General features: G+C 39.0%; 1 protein-coding gene across 6 annotated transcripts in view; it reads left to right on the forward strand.

Annotated features, from left to right (window-relative positions):
- The window catches only part of Lmpt (four and a half LIM domains protein limpet), a 946,158-nt gene that overhangs the window by 541,990 nt on the left and 379,289 nt on the right, over window positions 1-24,879 (forward strand). The window contains exon 1 of one of the 6 annotated variants that reach the window (XM_071599521.1): window positions 4,502-4,920. The exons of the other annotated variants lie outside the window; for them this stretch is intronic. The gene's annotated coding sequence lies outside the window, so the exon portion shown is untranslated. Of the gene's footprint in view, window positions 1-4,501; window positions 4,921-24,879 lie in introns of those variants that run through there. 6 annotated transcript variants of the gene reach the window in all.

Consider the following 24,879-nt stretch of genomic DNA (forward strand, 5'->3'; position numbering starts at 1 on the left):
CTCCAAATACCCTAGTGTGCATTTCCTTCGAGTAAGGCAGAGCTAAAAAAAAAGAAATTAAGTAAATAAATTTAAATTGGCAAGTGGTGCAGATCGGTCAACTCTCTACCCCCATGTATGTCGCCCAACTCTCCCCATTCCACGGAGGGACTCAGCTGTATGGAAGATAAAAGGAAGAATCAAAACGATTAAGTTATTTCTCATTATACGTCAAGTGGTGTCTTTCGTGTTTTCCGTGACTTTTTTTCGGGGCACATGGCGATACGGAATGACTCCATATCCCGACGCAGTTGCATGAAACATGAAATAAAAAATTTAACTAAAAAATAAGGGAATATTTGGCGCGTCTATGAAATGCAAATTCCGTGGTGGAAATATCTGGACAGACGTAGTGAATTACGGGTATCCTTCGGTATGAAGACGTTTTTGCTCCGAGGATCCGACACGAAATTCACACGAACAGGCCTTAGAGAGTGCCGAAAAATGTTTTTGTGTGAATACACAGCCTTCCCAGCGTTTATTTTAGCACTGACAGCTCCGTGTTGTTCGTTCTTATGGTAATTGTTAGGCTTAAGGTTTAAATTTGTATGCCTTGTGTATTTTTTTTGTTAGATTTGTCTTTAGTTTCAGTCAAGGTTGTGTACCGCGTTCAGCTAGCTACTAATATTTCATGTTTATTGACCGGGAAACGCCGTGTTCCTTTCTACATTTCTAGTCTTACTTAGAAGGGGGCACGGACCTCAATATGTTTGGCTCGGAAGTGAAGAAAAGTGGTCGACCGAGAGTGGTCGTCCCTTCTAGGTGCGACAAGGATTTCGCGAAATGCATTTTTAGATTCACGCCGTGGAACTCTCAGCGCTTTGTTTCCGATGTGAGCAATTTATGACACCATTGGTGTCAGATGACGACGAAGGTATGTTTGGTCCCTATATAACTGAAGATTTAGCCAAGGTTTTTTTTAAAACCCGTGCCTCTTTTAATGCAGGAAGGATGTACTTGGTTTCTTTTATGACTTCATTGTTCCAAGAAACCCATTTTGTAAATTTCAGCGGAAACTAATATAATTTCTTGTGTCAACCGAAAGGAAAATACTGAAACAATTTCGTTATTGGGAACATTGGGAACCAAGTTGGTGATTATAGTAATTCCTAGTTTAGTTAGAGACTGAATGATCTTATAAAACGGGTATTCCTTTGACTTGGTCGAATCCCTGTATTCCATGGGGTATTATATTTATTTTACTGCTGAATAATATTTCATGTTTAGTTGAAATGGTATCCTCACTGATATATAATCCATTTTTAGCTTCAGGGTCTTTTGTGCTTGCCTATTGCCATTTAATTTAGAGCATAACATGAATCAGTGGTAATAATAATTATTTTTAATGTAAGTCTGCCTGTTGAGTTGTTTGGAGGAGGAAACTTATTAACGGCCGCTATGCATTGAAGATTCAGCTGCGTGTAACATGTCACAACACTTTACAATACAGTATATTCTTCTACAATTCCGCATACTTCCTTCCTCCTTTCATCTCGTCCTACATTATTAATCTTCTCCTCCCTCTTTCGTTTGCTATTTTTTCTCCCCTCTATTACATTTTTTTAAATTCCATCACATCAACCTTTCCTGCCTCTTAAGGATTTCTTCCAACAATCATCTCTCCTCGCCTATCATTCCCAGTACTTTTTTTGTTTCCCTTTCGGGCTATTTTATTTTTTCCTTTCTTCTCCACATCTCATGTCTCCAAACGTTGCTATTCGCCAATATCCTCTTGTCTCCACCGCCAGGTTTCCGATCGGACTAAATTACGCTCCATATCCGAATATATTCTTTACACCATAAGACAAGGTCCCTACCATCAACTCCCTCCCCTTATAAAAGCTCCTTCGCCCAACGCAATTCGTCTCACGCGATTGAATGGTCTCTACTACTTCGACCGTTTTCTAGAAAACACTTCTTATATAAGTTGTACTCGCTCTAGTGTATTTCCTCCAATTTTAATGTTTAATGCAATCTTCCATTTTACCGAATACTTCATTACTTTTTTATTTCATGGGGATCGAGATGGTGCGGGGGCTAGCGTACTGGCTTCCCACCCAGAGGGCCCGGGTTCAAATCCCGGCGGTGTTGAATATTTTTCAGAGGTATCTCGATCCCTAGTTGAGGTGCTTTGTGGAGGGCACTTTGAGTGAGTACGCCGTCCGTCGGATGGGACGTTAAACTGCGGACCCCTTGGCGCCTTTCGTAAAGAGTAGGCTAATGCCGACGCCGAGTTTCTCTCCACCCTTCATCCTTTCCTATCCATCCCCTATGGCGCAAATGACCTCAGCTGTCGGTCGCCTCCCCTCAAAACTACTACTACTTGGTTATTTCATTGTTGACCTAGTATGTACGTTCATATAATGAGTTTAATTAGTTTTCTTTGGTTGATGTGAGTGTATTAGGCACAGATGTCTCTGTTCATCATTAGCATCATAGGGTATCAATATTACCAAAGGTTTTTTTATGCTACACAGTTCCCTGCAGGTTTCTTCATTTCTTCGTACCTTCTTACGCTGCGGTCTTTCATTACATGCTTCTAGCAAGTCTTCCTCTGTCATTCCTTTTTTCTACGATTCCTTCATTATTTTTTATATTTAGTTAACTGTCGTACTCCATGCTGTGCCTATTTTATCTCTTCTTAATTTGTCCTCTCTAATCCTCACTCTTCTTTCGATTTTCGAAAAAATGAATTTGTTATTTTTGTATGTATTACATTCATCATTATTATTTATGTCTTCATGCCCATTACTTATAATGTTTCTTCTGATGTTCCTATCGTCCATATGGTACTGTCATTGGAAATAAACTGCATTAAAGGGTTTTGTCTTCGTATCTTTAGATGAAGCCTGCTTTTGCCTGCACTCGTCCTCTGTTTCTCCGGGGTATCTTCCGTCATTTGCGATCTTGCTGCCTAATTAGCGAAACTCTTTCACTTCCTTTAGTTCATTTTTTTCAAGCACACGTATCTAATAGTTAAATATCCATATTGGAGAGAATTGGTACTCATTTCATGCTGAATCAAAAATAACTCTTTGCCTTATACTTCTTAAAGGGAATGAAATGATAATGAATGTTTGTTTTTGAATCTCTCGTTTTGATGAGCACAAAAATGCATCATTTCCTTTCGGAGTTGTCGATATTCGTAATATGATGGTATCACGTCAAATAACAATGTTTTAAAGGTAATAAATGAGCCTATTAAATTATTATTATTTATATCAGTCGCTGAGAAATTCTTTCGATATAAACTTACATAAAAACTTAGTTAATATGAATTATATTTGATTCCAGCAATTTACGTTTGCTCTAATAATTATTGTATATTAGGATATTTTTCAAATTCTAGGGGTTTGTAATACTAGAGCACATCTTTAAGATTTTGCATTTAAATTTAATATATTGTTGAAGCTATCACATTAATTGACTTTTTGCTATGTTATAATTTTACTTTAGATGCAATCTATTTTTGCCTTTGTATAGAAGTATTTTTGTATGCCTTCGTATGCCAGTTTGTAATAAAATTGTGTTAATCATTTAATTAATTGATCTTAGGTTGGCAGTATTAACTCAGTAATTTGCAATTCTGGAATTTTGTCGTAGATGTAAAGCTAATACTATCTTACGAGGACGTTATGTCATGTGTTATGCTCACGTTTCGACATTGTAATGAGGCATTTGGTTACTTCAGGGGGTTTGAATGAATCGTTATTCATCTCGAATTTATTTTTGCCTCCGTTCTTCGTGTAATTCGCAACCATCCAAGTCGTAAATGCAAAATGGCAAACGCTCGAGATACTTTTTCATCTCAAATAACCCCATTTCTCTCTCACTCGCCGTAAGTCACTCATTACTGGAGATTTGCATTATACATCTAAGTATTCCTCGCCAAGGCCGCGGGCGCGTCCTAATTGGTCTTTAATCACTCCACCCCATTGCTCGCGATCGCACCGTATCCCGTGCCTCCTCGCCAATTATCCGTTGAAAAGAAAATTTTTCAAACCCTCCTCTTTGTATCCATATCCTCTCCCCACCTCCACCACACTTCCCTATCCACTGGGGTCACCCTTCCCTTTCCACGCCCCCTTTTGTTTTCTTGTTTCACCCCCTCTCTTTCTCATCCCAGTTCACTTTCGTCTGCTTTGAGGGTTCTCTCCCTCCCCCCCCTCCATCCCCTCCCCACCGCGCCGTCTCTCTCTCTCTTGCTTGGGGGAGGAAGAGAGGTGATGAGGAGATGAGTGGGGGGAAGGAATTGGAACATGGGGTTGGGGGGACAGAATTGAGGGAGGAAGAGAGAGAGAGAGGGTGTCGCGATCCTGTATCCCTCCGGCACTCTCCCCCCACCACGACTCTCCCTCCCTCCCCCGGTAACTTCAGCAGGAGAAGGGTGGGGGCAGGCTATAGGAAGGGCTAGAGAAGAGGCCGTGTTATAAGGTTGTGTGTGGTTCGCCGAGTGCGACAAAAGCATTTTTACTCACGCCTACGTGCGCACGTGTCCGAAGAGAGAGCAACATCTCTCCCCGTTTTCCTTCGGAGAGAGGAACAATCATCGGCAAGAGCTACCGGACATTTTTCCCCTTCCCTCCCCCACTGTTAATGGTTTCGCATCCCGACGGTCCCAAATCTCTCTACGTGTGTGAAAAATCTGTCGAGTGATTAATCTGGAGGGGGTGCTTCTACGACCAATCGAGTCTTCCTTCGATTCAGTTTCCCAAGGTGCAACCCTGCCGTGTAGTTTTCGTTGTTTTTTTCCGTTGTCGTGCGTCTCGTGTTCTGTCCGTCACTTATTTGAGTGGGTGCGTCCTAGCGTTTGGATCGTCTTTTGTCACACTCTCTCTGCCACATCTGAATAGAGGGCAGCTCTTTGAGATCCCTTGAGAGGTGAGTCCTATGAGGGATTTATTTTTTATACGGTTCTAACTCTATCTAACCCATATTCAATACCTATAGGTTTCTCCTCCTTGATGTGATAGTTAATATCACGTTATTTTGGTTTAGTCGTCGAACTTGTGGGTTTTGCAGGTTGATTTTCTGTCAGTTTGCGCTCGTACGACATGGAGTATCTTTCGACTTAGTATATAATTGTAACACAGTAGTATTTACTGCTGACGTGAATTGAATAATCATAGCCGAGTGTTGTCGTCGATCGGTTAACGCTTCAGTAAAATCCTTCCTCTACCTGTTCTTAAAACGCAAACACTAATTACGTACGTGCTAGTTTAAGTGGTGATGTCTTTCCGTTTTTTCGAGTGGGAGGTGATTATTAACTTTATAACTCAACATTTTTGTTTTGGCAAACGAAAAACCTCATAATATATTACGTGTCTCTCGTAATATGCTACGTACTCTTTATCAATTTCCAAGTATAGTAAGCATCATTGTGAATTATCTCATGGATTAAGAATATGGATTGCATTTATAAAACCTTTTTAACAGAATAAACCGTACGTATTTGAATTCAAAATCGTGTAAGTTTCTTCCAAATTCGGATTGAATGTATTCATCTTGCTTATATTAAAATGGCTTCATAAAAAATGCCATCTTATTGGGGATTCATTACTCCGGAATGATAACAAGAATATGTTCTGTCAAAGTTGTGAATCAAGTGAACAGCATTGAAGCAATAAGTATTAGGCTTATATTATTGAAGGTATCATTAATTGATCAAAGCAAGTGTGGAACTTATGCAGAAGGCTGACCAAAATTCTTGGACTCTCAGTAAACTAGTCTTTAAGTAAGCATACATTTAATGCGATCGAGATCTTATTTTTTGTCTTGTATACGAAGGAAATTGATTTGTATTTTACACGCTGCTATAATTTGGTTCTAATAATCTAATGGTTATGCCTTTAAAATGAAATAAAATATAAACATAAATATTGGGTATCAAAAATTACTAATTTCCCAGGAGTTAGGGATATTTATTCACTTTAAATGCTACTAATAGTAATAATCAATTGACAATAAGATTTTTGTGATAACTAAGTTTGGAGCTCATCTCGTGCTGAGGTCCAAGGCACATGAAATTCGCGAAATTAGGTTAGGAGACCAGTTTCTCTGAACCCTTCCGTCTGCGATTTCCCAGGAAGATCTGGAACTCGAAAAAATCACACAGCTTTGATGACAGTCGCTGTGTACAATTGTGTAGAAAGCTGTGTAAAATTATTGAGAAGGGAACACTTACATCCACCGGTTGGCATTTCCAACATTTGATAGTACCATATAACTGAGGTAGATCAAGAAAGAAGCACTATGTACTTGTCGTCGAACATTTTTTCTAAATCAAATAGAGGGCATATTTAAAAAGACCGTTTCGCGCCAGCTGTGTTTGGCTTATCTAACTATAAATATTGTATGTTGGCATTTAATCGTCACTCCTATTTTATGAATGGATTATTTTGGTATTGCCAGTATTCAATGTTCATGGTTGAACGTCCGGGGAGAATCGTAATTTTCGGTTAGCTATCGTCATTAAATATCACAATTGTTATTAACATTAGATCATTATGTGCATTTCAGGTACATTTTTTAAGATCACTGGTGCACATGATTCGGGTTGATAAAGATTTATAATGTCGGAAAACGTTCTTCGGTTTTTTTTATAAAATTAACCTTTTACCCGTCGGATTTGTGTTAGTTGAAAAGGGCTGTATTTTTTTTTTTCGTTGCCACTGGCACTTTCACGTTACCGCAAGTCATGCCCACTTCGTTTAGGGCTTCAGATTTCGTAACACTATGGCCCAGTGGCCAAGTGGCCCAGAATCGCGTTCAATATATGTAGCTCCGTCAACAATGGATCAGCTGATTCCATCGCTCTGAACCCTGTGTACCTGCAATCGGATAATCAATTTTGAGCACGGAGGAGGAAAAGTAGGATCCTAGCGTGCCGAAACACTTTGCCAAGCGGACGTCAAGCGGCACTCGATCTGTCCTCTTGAGCTCCACCAACCCCTCCCACCTCCTTGTGTTTGGCGCCCGTGGGGTCCGCCGTCGAAAACCCCTTCGCGTGCCGGCATCAGGTGTCCCCCGTTGCGAAAGTCCTCTCTCTCTCTTTCTCTCCTTTCCCAGGCGGCCCCGTGCATTCATTTGCTCCTCCGTACCCTCCGCCCTTACGCTTGCCTTGCACGTTGCGACATAGCCCGCTGCTGGTATTACTGTCTTAACGATAGGAAGCCGACGGACGCCAAAGGATCGAACTTTTTAAGTCTTTTGAATTCTCAAAATAAATGCCTCTTTTCCTATTTTCCCGTGAATCTCTTACACTTTGCGGGAGCTGAAATGGACCGCAGGACGTTTTTTTGATTCGCAGATCTAAAAACTTTTGAGCTCATTCGTTTCATTTAATTGCTTTTTGGGTGAATAATTAGATATTGGCAACATGGTATTCCATTGACTTCAGTCCATATAAATTGTTTTTGAAGTTACGATTGGAGGAGGGATGCCATGCATCACATTAAGATCCTTATTTTGTTTGGCGATGTGCTATTATAATTGATTAAATTTTGAAAAACTTAAAATTAAAAAAAATTGATCGGGATGTGAATGCCAAATATCGGTCATCATCGAAAATATTGATATTCAAGAGTCGTAATAAAATCCCCGATGCAAATACGTCTGTGCCTTGATACATTATTGCATGTATAGATGTTTTCACATATTCGGTGCTTGATTTTCCCCGAACTACCCTTTGAGAAATCGTATCGAGAACTGTTCGGAGCACGCTTTCCTGCATTTTATTATTCACGAGCCTCTAAACTTACAATTTTTGAGTCCAGTGGACCGCTAAATTGCTGTTTTTTTAAGGACAAGCTTTTATGAAATAATGTTTATAAAATTTCCATTTTGTTGGTATGCATTGGTTATTACTCTTGATAATTGAAAACGAGTTATTAAATCTTCCATGATCCAAAAAAAAATATTGGCCTGATATTTGATGCTTCGCGTTTGAAATTTCTTCGGACTATCAATTGTAAACTCCTGGTTTAGGGCCCTACTTTTTATGGATGTAGTAGTAAGAAGAAGCAATCCTTAATATTTATTCACTCCTATTGAAGTATAAAAAAGGGCTATTTTTTCTTGATTAACTTTGCTACAATAAATTCAGGAGCACTTTTTCTTGGTCTCTTTTCTGTTTCAAATTTCACATGATGAATGTTAAATAACTAATTGTAATCATATCTGGCCATCAGGTGCCTCACTAACCGAGAGGTTAGTGAGGAAACTGATTGGGACTAGATTTAGAAACTGCCCTTTTAAAACTGCTTACTACTACCACCACACTGCACTGTTTACCTTAATCGAGGCCGTTTTTAGCCTGAATTAGCTGTTGGTTCATCATTTTTGTTGGATTACATGAATTTCATTTTATTACTAAAAGGGTATACTGGCGGGTGGATGGGAAAAATACAGGGTGCGTTCCAAAAGTAATGCAATTGAATTTCCCGCGCCGCTCCTCTATTGGTCGGAGTGGGATCGAACTACTTGGAGTATGTTGGGGGGAACGCTAAGCTTTGCCGCGAAACTGGTCTCAGTGCTCTCCAAGCTGTGGAAGCGACAGAACATCAGTTATATTGTAAACCTCTTCGTGCCGATCGTGTCACGAAAGACCAACCTAGCGGAAATTTCAAGCGAACTTTTGCAATATATTGAAAATGAACCGGATTATTTCGACAACGCCATCTGTACCAAACTCTACCAAAATTTCAACGTTCATTATCCTCTTAGCGGCGGTTACAAAATTCTTAAACTTTCAGTGAAGATCGTCTCCAGACCTAACATTGAAATATTGTCATCTTCAATCCCTTTCTCTTTCCCATTAATGTATAAAAATTGTAGGGATCAGTAAAATGTCCATATCAGTCAATAGAGAAATGTTAACATGTTACTCCTAACAGAGGGTAACCAACGTCTAATTTTTAGCTTTAAATATATTATACATTTTAAACTTAAAAGTTATTCAATTTAGGTGGGATAATGCATAAATTAATTGTGGGTAGCGGTAGTCCAGTGGGTAGAGCGTTGGACTACTGACCGAAGGGTCCCGTGTTCTATTCCCGGGCAAGGCACTCTGGGCACCTGCAGCTCCACCCAAGCTATGTGTTCTTACGGGTGCTAGATCTTACTGGGAAACCATAACCGGATCAGGGAAAGGAACTGGCCCCCCGGAACTGGTGAATGTGAAAACACTCGCCGTAGGGCTTAGCACTGGATGAACTCTATCTTCACCTACCAAACCGACATTCGGGTTGATTACTGTATTTATGGTTTCTAGTTTTTAATACATTAATTACAAGGCGCTTTAAGTTTTAAGGTCACCAAATTTTTTCGTTGGGACTGGAAGTGAATTGAAAGATATGGTTGAGCTTAAAATACTAGGGCACTCTTAACTATACAAGACATACAGGCTGCACCATGCATTGTTCCCATGGGTGCCGATAGAATGAGAAGCATTGTCAAGTCTTAAATTTGCGTCAATTGGTTTACAAGAACAGGGAGTAATCGTCTGTTGTCTCCGCTTACTGCCCATATAAAATGTTTAATTCCCATCGAAGTTCATCGTCAAGTGAATGAGACGTGTGGTGTTATGGACGTGAAAAATTGGATTCGTGAGTCTGACATTACAAAGAAGGCCGAACGTCATATGACAGCGAGGCCACGGAACCGCCGGTGTTTCCAGTGAGGCAAAGGGAACTCGATAGAAGCATTCTCGGCAGCCATGGAATCTTGGTGTTGGCGGTGTAAATAATGTGTACACTCTCTGAGAGATAATGTTGAGAAGAAACTTCTCGGGCGAGTAATTTGTTTGAATAAAAATGAATTAGAAGACCTTTGAAGGGAATGCACATCGTAATTTAATCAGTTGATAAAATTTATGTGAAAGTTATTGCTAAGAATCCTTTAGGATGTCAAAACCTTCAAGTTTCAATTGAAATATTTTGAGGCCTGGGATTTTATGTATATCACAAATTTTTTACCTGAAAATAAGAACGAGTGGTATGTTACTTTAAGTTTAAATGTCGAGGTGTGGAGAAGAACGGTCCGAGTCATGATATTGAAATCTTTGGCGCAAGATTGACAAGGGTACTAATATTGAGATTTAATCGAAGGCACATCGATGCATCCACATAAAATGCAATCAAGGTCCAAAATTGTCTCTGAAAAACGAAATTAAAATTCACAAGCTTGCGTCGCGAATTGTTTGAATTATCTAATATTACTATTTTCCATTGAGAGCGCAGATTTTTTCTGGGCCTTGCTGAAATTAAAATCCCAAATGTATCACCTAAATTAATTAAATTAAATTGTTCGGCCTTTAATTTTTATTAGATGAGTTGAAGGAGTGGAAAATCTCACTATGCTATATAGATGCCGAAGATGTACAATATATAAAGGAGAAGCTACGTTGTTCATTTAAATGCCATACTTAAATGGGGCTTCTCCAAGTAATCGGAAGGACTATTTGAAGTACGCAAAGAATATGGAGGCTTAACATTTTGATAAAGCTTTTAAAATTATTCAGGACTAGATAGTACAAAATGATGGAATCGCAATTTTATTTCTTGAATTTACGTCATTGTAATTGTTTATGATGAACTTTTTATTTTATGTCGTTGGCCCTGGTCATTAATATTCGAGTATCACTTCTCTGATGTGTCCCAGTGTCTTCAATCATGGTCAATTGTTTCCCATCATTTATTTCTTTTTTCCAAGTCACGCGAAAGAGTTGATTTTTTATTCAGACGGAGATTTAAATGACCCCGTTGATGTGGCTTGAAGAACTCTAGCTCGCCTAATGTGCCGAATGGTTTCCTATGAATAATGGATCACATTCTCCCATTCCCATGTCTCGCAATAGTCTTATCTGAAAAAGTGCACAATTGTTATGTTGTTCTTGAAATTTTGCATTTATTTTCAAACCCTTCTCATCTTACGATCCTGAATTGTGTTAAAATTGAAATATAGGGTTCTTTTCGGTGAAATAAATTTCTCTGAAATCACCCACTCCCTCTATTGTATTCAAAGAGATTCGAGATTCTATCTTTCTAGCATTCATTACTATGAATAATAAGAAGGGGATACAAATGTGTGGACAGAATGCCGTCTTTCATTTTCCAAGAGGACCCTAGGAATCAGCGCCCCAAGAGAGTTGCCCTAACGACGTGGTGTAACAGTATATGGACTAGTTTTAATATTTATACCCTCCGGTTGGTGTTTACGGGGTTCTGTAATGCCGCTTATCTCGGTAATAAATTTTGTAGCATTTGAGCGTTTTGATAGGGGATGGAAAGACTATGATAAGAGGGGTGGACGTTAGGCTAGCAAGGTAGGGCGAGGAAAAGGGTATGAATGTCGGGCAGAATATATGGAGAATCAAGGGAATATATTGTAGTATGTGGGTTATCATATTGTGTCTGGTTAGACGAAGTTAAGTGTGATAAGTTTGTGTCCATCCAAAACTTAACTTAATCGGTAGACTTCTAAATAATAAATATTCTGACTTCCTATTTATAAAAATAATAGCATCTAATCACCTTCAATTTACTACATCCAAGGCCATTTAATCGTGCGCTTCGTCTTACCTATTTTTTTTGCTGTCTCTTGAGTGTAAAACCTATGATGGTTACACTGTTTATCTTATCGCGAAATCGGAAGGCCTGATTTTTTAAGGTTTGGATTTAGCAATTACGAAGTTGCTAGGCGGTTTGTCTTAAAAATTTTCTTTTATTGCAAATATAAGCATATTACTATATGGTTTGTTGCGTTCGCCTGATACGCCTCCCGCGAGACTCCTTTTCTCTTTTCCACCCTGGGATAAAAATATAAGCGTGGTTTTCACTCCGAAGCTTTGTGTTGTTCTCCATGACACTTTACACCACAGGATCCCTGTTCACAGCTCTCATTCATTGGCCTCCTAAAGTAGGTGCAATTCGATAATTTTGGCTGATTGATTCCGATTCAGGCAAAAATGTCGAATAGGATTTTCTCTTAACGCTGCAGGAAATATTTGAGACAACCGAAAACGATTAGTTCTTATTTCTAGACTGCTATTTTCCGGTGTTAGATGGTTGGTTTTTTGCGATAAAAAGGAAAATGATTGGCAAACTAGGAGAGGCAGGAAAAGAATAGGCATGTTGCACACAATGAAGGTAGAAGAGAAGAAATGGGAAGTTGAAGATTGGTTTGCTGTAATGAAGACTGTAGAATTTTTATTATGTGTCATGTTAGGTGGTGTTTATAAACGTTTCTGTGCTTAAGTAAAGGATCCATCAAAAACCTACCGTGTGATTGGCGCTTCTTTATGGACATACATACATATCCTGTAGATTCTTATGCATGTATTTTGGACATAGATTCTTATGCGTTTGTCTACATCGGAATATTCTTGACTGTCCATGTAAAAAGAATATAAAATAAGCAAGCAGCCTCGGAACTATGCGAGTTTCAATTCATTTTCCAAGCGTCGCGAAATATTTTACTGAGAAAAAAGTGAAATGTTAATTTCATGTATTCTTTCTTTGTGTTTGATTTCTTTCCAATTCAAAAGCAAATTCAACTCAAACATCCTCAGAATAAACATTTCTTTCTTTTGTCCATAAAATGTAATTTTTCGTTAATCCTATTACGTTTTCCTAACGATGGAATGTTGTTTTCCTTTCTCTTCACAAACGGCTATGAACATTTATATATACATGTGTACGTATATTTAGGTGCATTTCATTTTGTAATCCTCCTCCCTCTCACATTTCACTCTTTCCTCTTGTCTCTTGGCCTTCTACTGGACGCTCTTCCCAAGGGGAATTCCACCGGCGAGTGATTGTAATTCCATTCCAGAGCCGGCGCCAATTTCTCCCGCTAATGTGAGGTTCGCCTTGATCGTAAACTCTGCTTGAAAAGTCAGAGAAAATTTAAGAACAAAGTGGCCGCGATGATTGAATGAAAACTTTGTTTACAACTTTTGTTTAGGGCGCCAAATAAAGTGAATATTTAGTCTGGGAAATTTCGACCCCTTTTTTTATGTTTTTTTAAATTTTAGTACCCTGCAAGCCACCGCTAGGGTGTGTGGCAGGGGGTGAATACACACCAGACTAATCTTGACCCGGATATGACCCTAATGCGGTCGAACAATGTTATTACGATCCCTAATCGTTCGTGGAAAAAATGAACTATTCAATCTATCTGTTCTGCATTTAACCTCACTAATCATATTGACATGATCTCTCTTACCGTAGTACGATGGGGGTAATAATACATTTTCAACATCTCTGCTAAAGAGACGTCCTTCCGAGTTATGTAAGAGATTTAATCTGTAATTTCACCTTGCTCTGCGAGTGATTCAAGTGGAAATCATGCTGGTGAAACTTCTGATTGGACGACCTACAACACTTTTGGAGGGATGAATTTCGGAAATAGGAATCGAACTGTTTGATCGAGTGCATGCCAAATTAAAAAATCCATTCTATGTTGATATCCAAATGCATATTTTCGTTTTGTATTTATATTTTTCTAAACACAGTTAAAAGTATTGAAAACGTTTCATAAGTTTCCGAAAAAAATTGAAATTATTATAGTTTTGACATAACACGCCTTGTGTATGATGGAGATTCCATAAAACATTCTAATTTAATCGAAATCGTTTTTTTTTCATTTGCCCCGAGGGAAGATCTAGTTTCAGTCTACTACCACTTTATTTTTGTTTAAGGGTACCAAAGTACATACGATGAACATGATATCATAACAGATAATTACTCAAATCTCCTGGACTCCTGGAAAATCTGTTCGCGTTAATTTTTTTTCACCAATCGTATTTTTTCGAGATGTTTGGGCGTTTCAAAATGAATATCTGGGTTTATTTAAGTCTTTATAGTGTTTACCACGTTTAACTTACAATTATTAATTATACATGAAATGAAAGAGCAACTCAAACAGCTTTTCCTACAAGTTTTCAGTGTGCACCATTTGTCACACGGTACCCATCGAGTAAATGGGCGAGTTCTTCCCAAACCTTGATCAGTGTGTCGGGAGTAATTGTTGCAACAACTGCTTCAATCCTGTTTCTTAAGTCGGGTAGGCCAGATGGTGGCGGAGACACATGCACATGATCCTTCATGAACCCCCAAAGGTAAAAAACGTATGGGGAGAGAGATCGGGTGAACGTGAAGGCCATGCGAAACAAGCTCTCATCCGGCCCCTTGCGGCCAATCAAGCGGTCGAGCACAACGTCGTTTAACCAATCGCACACTGAGTTAATACCTGTGAGGCGGCACCCCAACCTGCCGCCAAATGAAGTTCTCTGGTTCAGCTTCTTCCAATTAGAGGGAAGAGACATGCGAATCAAGATCAGGAAACACCAATTACAGTTACTTCACCGAAAAAGAAAGCTTTGAAACCCCTATATTCATTTTGAAACACCCCGTACTTCCCCACAGTTTAGCCGTTTGTTTTTTATGGAAAATGTCGGTACAAATTGCGTCAGACTGCACCCCTGGGGGTAGATGGTATCCATCTAGACGGGTATTTGAGTCCAGTTTAATATTCATATTCTCTCTGTCCGGTTAATATCTGGACCCCCTTTCGTTCTTTTTTGTATCTGTTTATACGATTTACCTTGAAGTTTTAAGGTCTCAGCATTTTTTCTGAGAAAATACCAAACGAGATAGTTGAACCATTAGTTCCTCCTGAACCATTAGAACCTCTTAACGTAATCTCCTTGTATGCGTACACTTTTTGCACAACATCGATGCTATGATTCCATGGCCGCCGGGAATGCTTCTGCAGGGGTCCGTTTTGCCCACTGGAAGAATCGGCTGATCCGTGGTCGAGGCTTCTTGGGTTCGTGGTCACACTACGTTACTTGGCCTTCTTTGAAGTGTCACGCGGCCAGGAATGCATGTTTATACACATCCATAACACTATCGCAGCATGTCTCACTCAATTGAAAATGAATTTCGGGTGCTGGGTGTTAATCCACGCAAGTGGAGAAAATGTATGACACGCTGTTCTAGTGCACTAAACGACGTTATTTTTAGTTTTTGGGTGATCATCGCAGTGACTGCTCGATCAATTATCTTCAGATAACTCTTGAAAACTCTAGATAGGTGGTGAAATTGTTTTCTTTTTAAAACCACCAAGATGCGCTGATCCGATTCAGCTGCTCCCACTGGAAACTCATAATTCGGGAAAGGTTAATCTTGCAGCATTTTTCTTATCACAATCGGTATTCAAAGCTTCTAAAATTAATTTGACTCAATTGGTGACCTCGATGCTGATCCATTTATTTCGATTATGTTGGTTCCCACCGTCGCAGAATCCTTCCAACACTTCCTCCTCCCTATTATTCCATCTTAGCCATTTACATTCAGCGATCCAAACCAAAACAATGGTTTCACTAGTCACTTATATTCTAAAATAAAAATAAATTAAGGTTTACGGTCCCTGATAATTTGACGTCGTCTGGCAGTGCTGTAATATTCAGGTTCCATATCCATTGACTTATTTCTTTTCATTCCTTCGAAAGTTCTGAGAATTAATTTAAATATTAATTTTTTTAATTAAAAACTTTTATTTAACTAATTAACTTAAATATTAATTTTTAATAAATAAACTTTACTTTTAAAAAATATATAATAATAAAAATAATATAAATTTAAAACTTATATCTAAAATGTATTTATTTACTGCCTTAAGCCGTTTAATGATCAGTTAAAATGACCTCATTATTTCAAAATTGAAACAGTTTCGAGCTCAAGATAAAAGTGTCCATGTTCATTTAGTTGATACAATATTGTTAAATATTTGCCCGCCATCCATTTCAGCTTTGAAAAATTTTAATCGCCTTTGAAATTATGCATATCACTCATGATATGGGGGACGTGTTTAAGCGTATGTAGGACCTTACTACGGGTAATTTAACCAGGAATGCTTTGAATAAGAGAAAATTTGAAGCGTTGAACGTAAATAATCAGCGTTTATTGGAAGAGGGAATGGGAATAATAGTTTAAAAGTTATATTCCTCAATTTATTTGAAGTAAATTCGGTTTTTCTTACTTCATTATTTTCAAGAAGAATGTATATTTTGTCTGTTTAGTGATTTGTTTCCCTTTTTCTTCACCCGTAGGTGGTGAGTATGTTAAAAATTGAAATATATAGGTTTGGAATTTAGGCCCAAAGGGATTTAAATCAACAGGAATTCAAAGGGCAATTGGGGAAATAAGAATTTGAAGGGAAGTCTTAAACTGAATCCTGTCGCAACAATTAGGCCGAGTTTAATTTCTTCCATCAACGCATTTGGAAACTTCTCTGTTATTTCTCGGCTAGGAGGAGTACTAGTATGTTGGAAAACGTCGCCGATGGGCTTCAGCGCTACCATTTTCCTCAACTGCTCAGTCTTCAGTCTGCATGTTAAGTATTCCAAACGGCAGTTCGTCTCTATAGTAAGCATTGCACTGCATATACTAATAAAAACCGATTTAGAGTGCCCATGTAGTCAGTATAATAATTTTATATTAGTTGCTAAAAAAACGAAATGTCGTTTTAATGGTTTACGTTTCGCCAAACCTATGGGGTAACAAACGTAGGAGTCGAAAAGCGGTAGGAAGCCAGAGCCACATAACTTAATACCACTGAAAATACATTAATGATTTGAAACAGTGAATAATTCCTCTCGTGGAAATGGCCATTGAGGCAAATTGCTTGCTGTAAAACATCATTAGTGGTCCGGGTGGGCGAGCACCTCACGAATTTTTCGCCCACCTTTGGTCGGACGTTTTATGACGGAACTAAGTTACCGTGGTGTTAGTTCCACTTTTAAAGCCAGGGTTTTAAAGGTCATGCCAGCATCGATCTTATTTATCATAGATGGTAAAAATGAGCTAAATTTATTTTTAGAGAGGAGCTTTTTCGTTTTTTTATTCTTCATACCTCAACAGCTCAAAAAGGGCGTGCCGCTACAGCTAGTGTACATAATCGTGTCTAATTACTTCCAACATTTTTTTTGGAAAATTATGATAAAGTGAGGGAAATAAATTGATAATTATTATTAAGTATAATTTCAAGCGAACATATAGTTACATTATGTGAATTAAGAAAAAAATATTCTATATGGAATTTTAAATGACCTCCTCTGTTTCAAAATAACAAGGGCATGAATGCTGTTCTCTGGACAATGAAAACGCACCACGTATGGCTTATCTTGAAACTTTGAGTGAGAATATCAATTCTGAAGATCAACTCAAAATAGTAAGCTTACACACCGTGTACACATTTTTTCTTAGTTTATTACATTCCTCTAGGTAATGATTTTGGATGGGTGATTGCTTTTTTTTGGCCGACGTTTCTCTGATTCCCTTTTATTTTGCTATGTCGTGAAGGAATTCGTTTTATATTCTTTCGTACTCGGATGATGGTTGGTATTTTATTTTGATCTAACGGAATATGATTTCTATTACTTCTTCGACTTTCCGGGGCATAATTTGCATTTTTCTCCTCTTGTAAGTAACACTGTTTTTTAAGACGTTAAGGTAATTGTTTCCCATTTGTTTGATTGTAGATATGAAGATTTTATTAAGTGTATTGTTACTTAAACTTTGATATGGTGCGGGGTTTTGTACGGCACAGAAATATCGTCGTGGGAACAAGATGATAGGCGTAGATTGGAGTCTTTTGAAATGTAGAGACGAGGAGAAGGATTCAAAAGTTAAAGATGGGCGGGAAGGAAAACCTCCAGAGAAACACGAGGCTGGATAATGGGTGGAAGGGTTTGTTGGGAGAAAAGAATACGAAAGATGGATGCCGAGTATTTCGATTGGGGATGGAATGCTGAATTCTGTGATAAGGGAGAGAAAGTTAAGCTAGCGGGGGTGGGGGAGGAGAAGGATTGGTCTGAATGTTGGACGGAATGAAGGCCGGAAAAAAGTATGTGTGATTAAAGAATATTTGAATGTATTTTTGTGTCTCACGTTTAGAAAAAACTAATAAATGCAGCGATGCTCAGTATGTGTCCATCCAAAACCTACCTCAAAACGATTTGAATAGAAATGATAATAATTATGCATTAAGCGTCTTCCGGCGTAAGTTAGCAGGAGTGCTTGGAGTGTTATTGGAGGTATCTCCTGTTTTATTGAGAATAAATAATTCTACTTGTTATTTCTTGGGAAGGGATCTCATAATCTCTCATGGATGGAAAGAGTTCATTTACAAATTAAGTTCACGTCCTCATCGTAGATAGATAGAGGTATTTATTTAGGCAAAGTTGAGACCTAATTGTCCCTTATTCCATTTAACTCAACGTCGTATACATATTATTTTAGGCATAAAACTTATAGTTTCATTCATACGAACACATAAACGCGTATAGACAGACACAAATTCATGCATGCACATATTTGCACATCGTAAATAAAAGGAAAAAAAATATATATATATATATATAAATATATATATATATATATATATATATATATATATATAAATCCATATATACATACATATACGTATATAAACTAAGGATACACCTACACGTACACACATACTCAAAGTAAATGACAGTGAAGAAAGAGAAAAATAAAATTAGAAAGAGAAAAATAAAAAAAGTCTAAGCAAAGAGTGAGGTTTGTGGAACAAGCATCATCGTGTATAGCAAGCCTTTTATCAATTATTTTATGTAAGACACCGATTGCAAACCTTTTTACAGCGTAGATGTGATAATGTGTTTCTGGATATTCGTTCAAAAAACATGACATTTGTTTTCCAATCTCCCCTCGGTCTCACCTCCTCCCTTCCATCCCTCCTTTCTCTCACCTCCCTAGTTTCCCCCTCCACCGACCCTTTCCTCCCGCCCTTCCCCCTTCCCCCTTCGCCTTGACCTTTACGAGGCGCCGTTTCCATCCCTTCGTCCACCCTAATTTGCCTTTGCCCATTTTTCCTGAGGATCCGTCGCAATATCCCCGGGGATCGAGATGGTGCGGGGGCTAACGTACTGGCTTCCCACCGTGAGGGCGCGGGTTCAAATCCCGGCGGTGTTGAATATTTTTCAGAGGTATCTCGATCCCTACTTGAGGTGCTTTGTGGAGGGCACTTTGAGTGAGTACGCCGTCCGTCGGATGGGACGTTAAACTGCGGACCCCTTGGCGCCTTTCGTAAAGAGTAGGCTAATGCCGACGCCGGGTTTCTCTCCACCCTTCATCCTTTCCTATCCATCCCCTATGGCGCAAATGACCTTAGCTGTCGGTCGCCTCCCCTCAAAACTACTACTACTACTGCAATATCCCCTTTTCTTTCCTCCCAGCCATTCAATACGTGTGGGCTCGCCCTTCCCTAGTCCGACCCGCCTCCACCTACCGGTGACACTCCTGCTAACAAATAAAACAACTCTCTTCGCTTCCTCGCTTTTTTTACGTGTGGAATTTCATGTGCGCGAGCATCTTGAATGTCTGGCGACGCTTCCCTCTTGAAGAAGGGCGCAGACGACCTTATTCGGATCAATTTAGAGACGTAGTTTTGAGCGTATTATGGCTAACTTTGTTGAATGAAATGAAAACGTAATGGCGCAATTAGTACTTCTATTACGCTTAATCATGTATTGATAGTAAGCGTATTTAACGTATTGATTGAAGCGTATTTAACTCAACAGCTGATTATAAGTTATGTTAAAACTCGATCGAGCCAATGTAGGAAAAAGTAAAATAAAGTATTTCACTCCGTTTTCGGATCAAAGGTTTCCATTTCACATTAATTGGAAAAAGGACCGTATCATGGGATTAATTGGAAATTAGGCGTTTGGGTCGTTTTTAGTGTCCGAATTTTCTCTGGCCATGGATGAAGTCAATGGTGTGAAAGTATTCAACCGTTATAAATTTTGCAAATTCGTGAAAGCGTGGTGATGAAATTGTGATCATCATATCATATGTATTCCTTGTAGGATTTTAAATATCGAAACAAGCACGTGGAGTTATAGGAGTTCTGTAGGGTAATATTTTTCCTTGGGTTTGTCTTAGAGGTTAAACATTAAATAAATATTCTCGATGAGAGCATTCGTCGTAAGTTAGAAGAATTAGTTGAATGATTCGCGTATAGGAATATAAGTGAATTGATGGCCGGGACTGATTCGCATATAGGAATACGTATAAGGGAATTGATGGCAGGGACTCTTTAGTGAAGGTGTAGATAGTTTTGATGAATGTTTTACATGGAGCCTCGCGCCATAGTTAAGACGATTGGTCCAAGAGATAAGAGAATGAGCATGTATTCGACGTTTTGAGTTGCATGCACGGAGAAGTGCGGAGAACTTAAAAAAAAATAGATAGGGAGAAATATATACAAAGAAATATTAGTTTGGGGAGATCGAAATTTGTTGAGAGAAATTTAGGCTCGAGTACTTGCGGATGGAAGGCACATTGAGGGAGAGAAGGGTGTTAAAAGGCTGTGATGGAATTCCGTCGGGTATTAGTTACTCTCATGGTAGGAGTAAGCCCTTTTAATATACGACTACTTTATTCCGGAGCACCTTGAAATTTCTAAAGACGTGAAGGGTGTTTGAGGACGCTTGTACCTTATGACCACTCATCTTTTAAATCGAAATGCAGACATTTCTCTTTGTAAAAATCATTCGACTTGACTGGGACTCGATTCCCTGTCAAGCCGAATAATTTTTTTACCTTTTCGAAATTTCTGAATTTTCCGTGGGCATCAGCGGACGACTTCGCTAAAATTAACTGTCGCGGCATCTCCCGCAGTTCTTTAGTTTCATCTTTTTTAAACTCTTGGCTTTGGTTTCTCCGCCCCGTCGTATATCATGGCAAAATATGAGCGTAATGACTGAGTATAGATCATGGGTAATAAAAATATAAAACAATCGGTTAAATAATAATGAAAACTTTAATGGCGATGATCTGCTATATTTATTTATCGAGGCCATATTACGGAAAACAATTGTTATTTTCTATTGCCTTATGATGAAAAAATTCTTTATGATAACCTATCAAACTTGTAATCCAACAAATTGTGTAATTATACCCCATTCTAGTTGTCTGTAACCGCTCTTGAAAATATGTTAATGCCTACAGGGGCAGACGGAGCAGTCTGGAAAAAATCGTGAAAAATCACCTCAAAGCCCAGACGTGTTTTATAAGTAGATTTCTGGAGTCTTCAACGCTCCCAACTTTTGGGAGTTATTGCAGTTCCATTGCATAATACAATCTAGGGTAAACAGATGCTCGATATGCCGCGTTGGACTCCGAGGAGAAAGGGTGCATGTTATTGAGATAAGGCTTCATTTTATCCGAAATAGGGAAAAATGAGATGCATGTGTCTTTGCATATATGTGTGCGTGTATGTATATATATGCATGCAAATCATTTGTCCTTTTTTACTGTCGTTGATGTGCTGTTTAAACCTTTGGGCATTTACTTGAGGATTCCGCATTGAATTCCGTGCTTATATATTTTTTCAACGGTGCCGTGGGGATTTGAATCGATAAGAGGAAACTATTGCACAGGTTACACAACCTCTCCTCCACGATATCCTCCGCAATCGTTTCCTTTTGCTCTCACGAAATGCCGATTGGCACTTCTGACTTTCATATCCGGAGAAATTCCTTCGCCCTCCAACCCGCCGTAGTTGCGTCACCTTCCGAATACTTCCCTTTTTAGAATATTTTCTGTTTTATTCGCAATTCTGGAGACTGCAGACAGGAGATAACCTGCATTTGGAGACAAATGAAAAGCAGACATCCGAAAAGAAAGGACCCTATCTTTATTCGAGCTCTGGTATCGCGTTTCTTTTCTCTCCGCTTAATTAAATGTCATCACCATTGGTTCAACCCCCCCCCTTCCCCCCACCCCCGTATTCTTTTTTTCTGCCCGTCCTTCCTCTTGTCTCCCCGCTGCTGACGGTCGATTGTTTTCGGGCAGCAATGGTACCAGTTTCCCTTCTCGAGAACTGTTTTTCCTCAGATTCGAGTATGGTGCCATGGGAAGGGGGCGGGCGCATCAACGAATAACCTGCCCTCGAGGGACGCGGCGTCATGTGGAGGCGACCACAGTGATTCCGACGGCATATGTGTGTGTCCAAGCGTGAGCCGGAATTGGAATATTTATAAGGATTAGGGAGTCGAGAGGTCACTTTCTGATTCTCCTTCCCCAGGCTCTGCCACTCGGACGTATTTGACCTTGTTTGTAATGTTCTAATTTGTAATTCTTCACCTCGTTTTTTTCCGAAGACACTGTGTTATAGATAAAAACAAATGTCCAAGTTTAGCGAAAGGTGGTCAAAATAGTACCGAGGTCAGGGAAGACAAATTCCATGCAATAATTAAATGAAAAACGCCGCAAGGAACGTGTGAATAAAGTGAAATATATAAAGAAATTGGCCTTGTAACATTTCTTTTACTTGATAGGTATTCGAGCCCGTGTGTCACAATTAGGCATGTAAACCCTCGAGCCATGATAACTTCCTCAAGGGGACGAAAATCCATTTGGAAATTGGATGAAATGGGATTCGAGTACTGGTCACGTCATGTGAATTTTTATTCACAGTTGAAAGACTAGAGCGCAGTAATTCATTTGAATTCCATTTCTTTACCATGAAGGAATTTTGAAACTATTTCCCTGCGGTCAATCTTTGGTGATTCCTTACAAATACGCGGCATATTCACAAAGTAAGGGCCGTTTGCTTATATTTAAATATTGGCGCTTCAGAACGCAGTTTAAATCCTGTAGCGCCATCTACTGATGCATTGAGAAGATATAGCAGCATTTGTTTTGTTTCAGAAGTCGTTTGCTTTGTCCTCGCATGCAAACAACAATGTCCGCGACAATCGTTCATCCTGCCAGTTGTGAAGTGCGTTCTATCACACGATTCTTGTATGCCTCGTACTAGATCTCTAGATTTATGTACGTGATACATTTCCTAAGGAATTAGAACCTTTTACGTGTTTTGGTGGTTTTATTTATGGATATGGTCCAAATTATAGTTGGGTGTTCTGGATGTGGAATAATTAAAGGCTGTCCCAGTTGTATACATGTATGTATTTCCTTTTCACAAAGTATGTGTGCAGAAGAATGGAACAACTGGGTCGAAGGGAAAACAAACGAAGTTTAAGGCATGGTAGGAGAAGAGAGAATGTGGCTGGGAGAAATTCGAATAGGGCGGTGAAAGTGATAATAGAGAAGAGAACGCTAGGAAAGCGATGCAGCGGGAGGATAGGAATAGGTACGTGTATTTAGGATGGAGTTGAAGGAGGAAGGAAGTAGACAGAGTTAAAGAACGAATTATTTACGTATTCAGTAGCAGCAATTTGAGGAGATATTGCGTCATTTTACTGAGGGCTTACGAGAACGGCAGTGTGTAAATGCCTGGGTTCTAACAAAAACGCTATCCAAGCCGGTAGACTATTGCTATCACTTGAAGGAAGCCCGAACAAAAGCTTGTGACCCGCGAGCTATTTGTTGTGAAGCTTGTTAGACGTCGCTTTTTCCTTCGGTACCATATGTCAGCAGGTTATCCCTTGGTATCCAACCAGATTGTAATCTGCTCTGCACCTGTGTTCAAGTCTGTTCTAGATGTTTTTTTTGGCACAATCAGATGCCTCAATCTGTTAAAATGCTTTTTGAATATTTGACGGCAAAAAGTCAATATCGTGATGAAATCTATATTCGACTTTCTTTTAACTGTGCGGAATTTTATAATCTGTTCCTTTTCTCTGTGCCAATTTTTTTCCTCTGCATCCCACTATATTTACCAAACAGATAATATATTTTTAAGTTGATTTAATAATCAATTTAATTGTAGTCCAATTGCTTTCGCCATCCCAATTTGCGAAATCTCCGTTCATTCACTCTTAGCGTTTTTCCACTTACCGAAATCTTTCCCAGTGGCCGAGGGACAGGTTACGCTGTAATACTTTCAAAAATGAGCTGAAAAACTGCCTGTTTCCTCATTTTGAAGATTCATTAAAAGGCTAGTATATTCGTCATTTGTTGCAAATTTCAATCGGGAAGTGGATGCCTGAATGCTGGCAGTGGTCTATGAGACGGTCTGAAGGAAATCCATCGAGAAATGAAGGCGAATAAAATACGCGAATGGGGAAAACTTACGTCATTCTACAAGTTGTGAATCACGTTGTGGCGCTAGTGGAATTGATGCGCCAATTTTGACCTCAGGTTTTCTCGCAATGGTGTGTTAAAAACTTTGCTAGGGTGTCGTGAGATGCGAAGAATTCAGGCCATGCTATGCTTGTATCATCGTCTTGTAACGAATTTCCGTGATGGTTGAAATACTCGGGCGGTACTTTGCCGATCTTCAAAGTGCGTGTTCCTCTCAGAAAGTTTTCATCCTCCTTCCTTCATCTTCTCGTTCAGCCTCATTGAGATTTTCTCTCTATAATTACGTGCATTGAGTTAAAACAGTACATAAAAGCAATAAACGCCTCCATACTCGTTACGTAGATTTATTGAGGTATGCACACCTATTTCCGGGCGTCATTAACCGTCTTAACTAATTAACTAACCACTTTTATTGCTTCAGCAAATAACTTTAACGTTTTTATGACGATGGACATAAATAAACGTCCAGTTAACAGTGCTGTGTTGAGTACTTGGTGTTTTTAACCTTCAGTTTTTGGCAAGTACAGCAACGTTGAAATATATTGACACGTTTTTACCACGACAACATAAAAGGATTATGGGGACTCGTACACCTGTCCATTATACCTAACGTTTGTTTCGACATCATGTTAAACTTCCCCAAAACTAAATTAAAATTCTAATTTGTATTTGGTAATGAATGAACAGTCAGGAACCATCACCCAAACCGCGCTCCACCCCCTCCCGAAAGCATGGCTACTGA

This window comes from Hetaerina americana, unplaced genomic scaffold, assembly GCF_022747635.1.
Source record: "Hetaerina americana unplaced genomic scaffold, ioHetAmer1.1.p SCAF_11, whole genome shotgun sequence".
NCBI classification, from domain to species: Eukaryota; Metazoa; Arthropoda; class Insecta; order Odonata; family Calopterygidae; genus Hetaerina; species Hetaerina americana.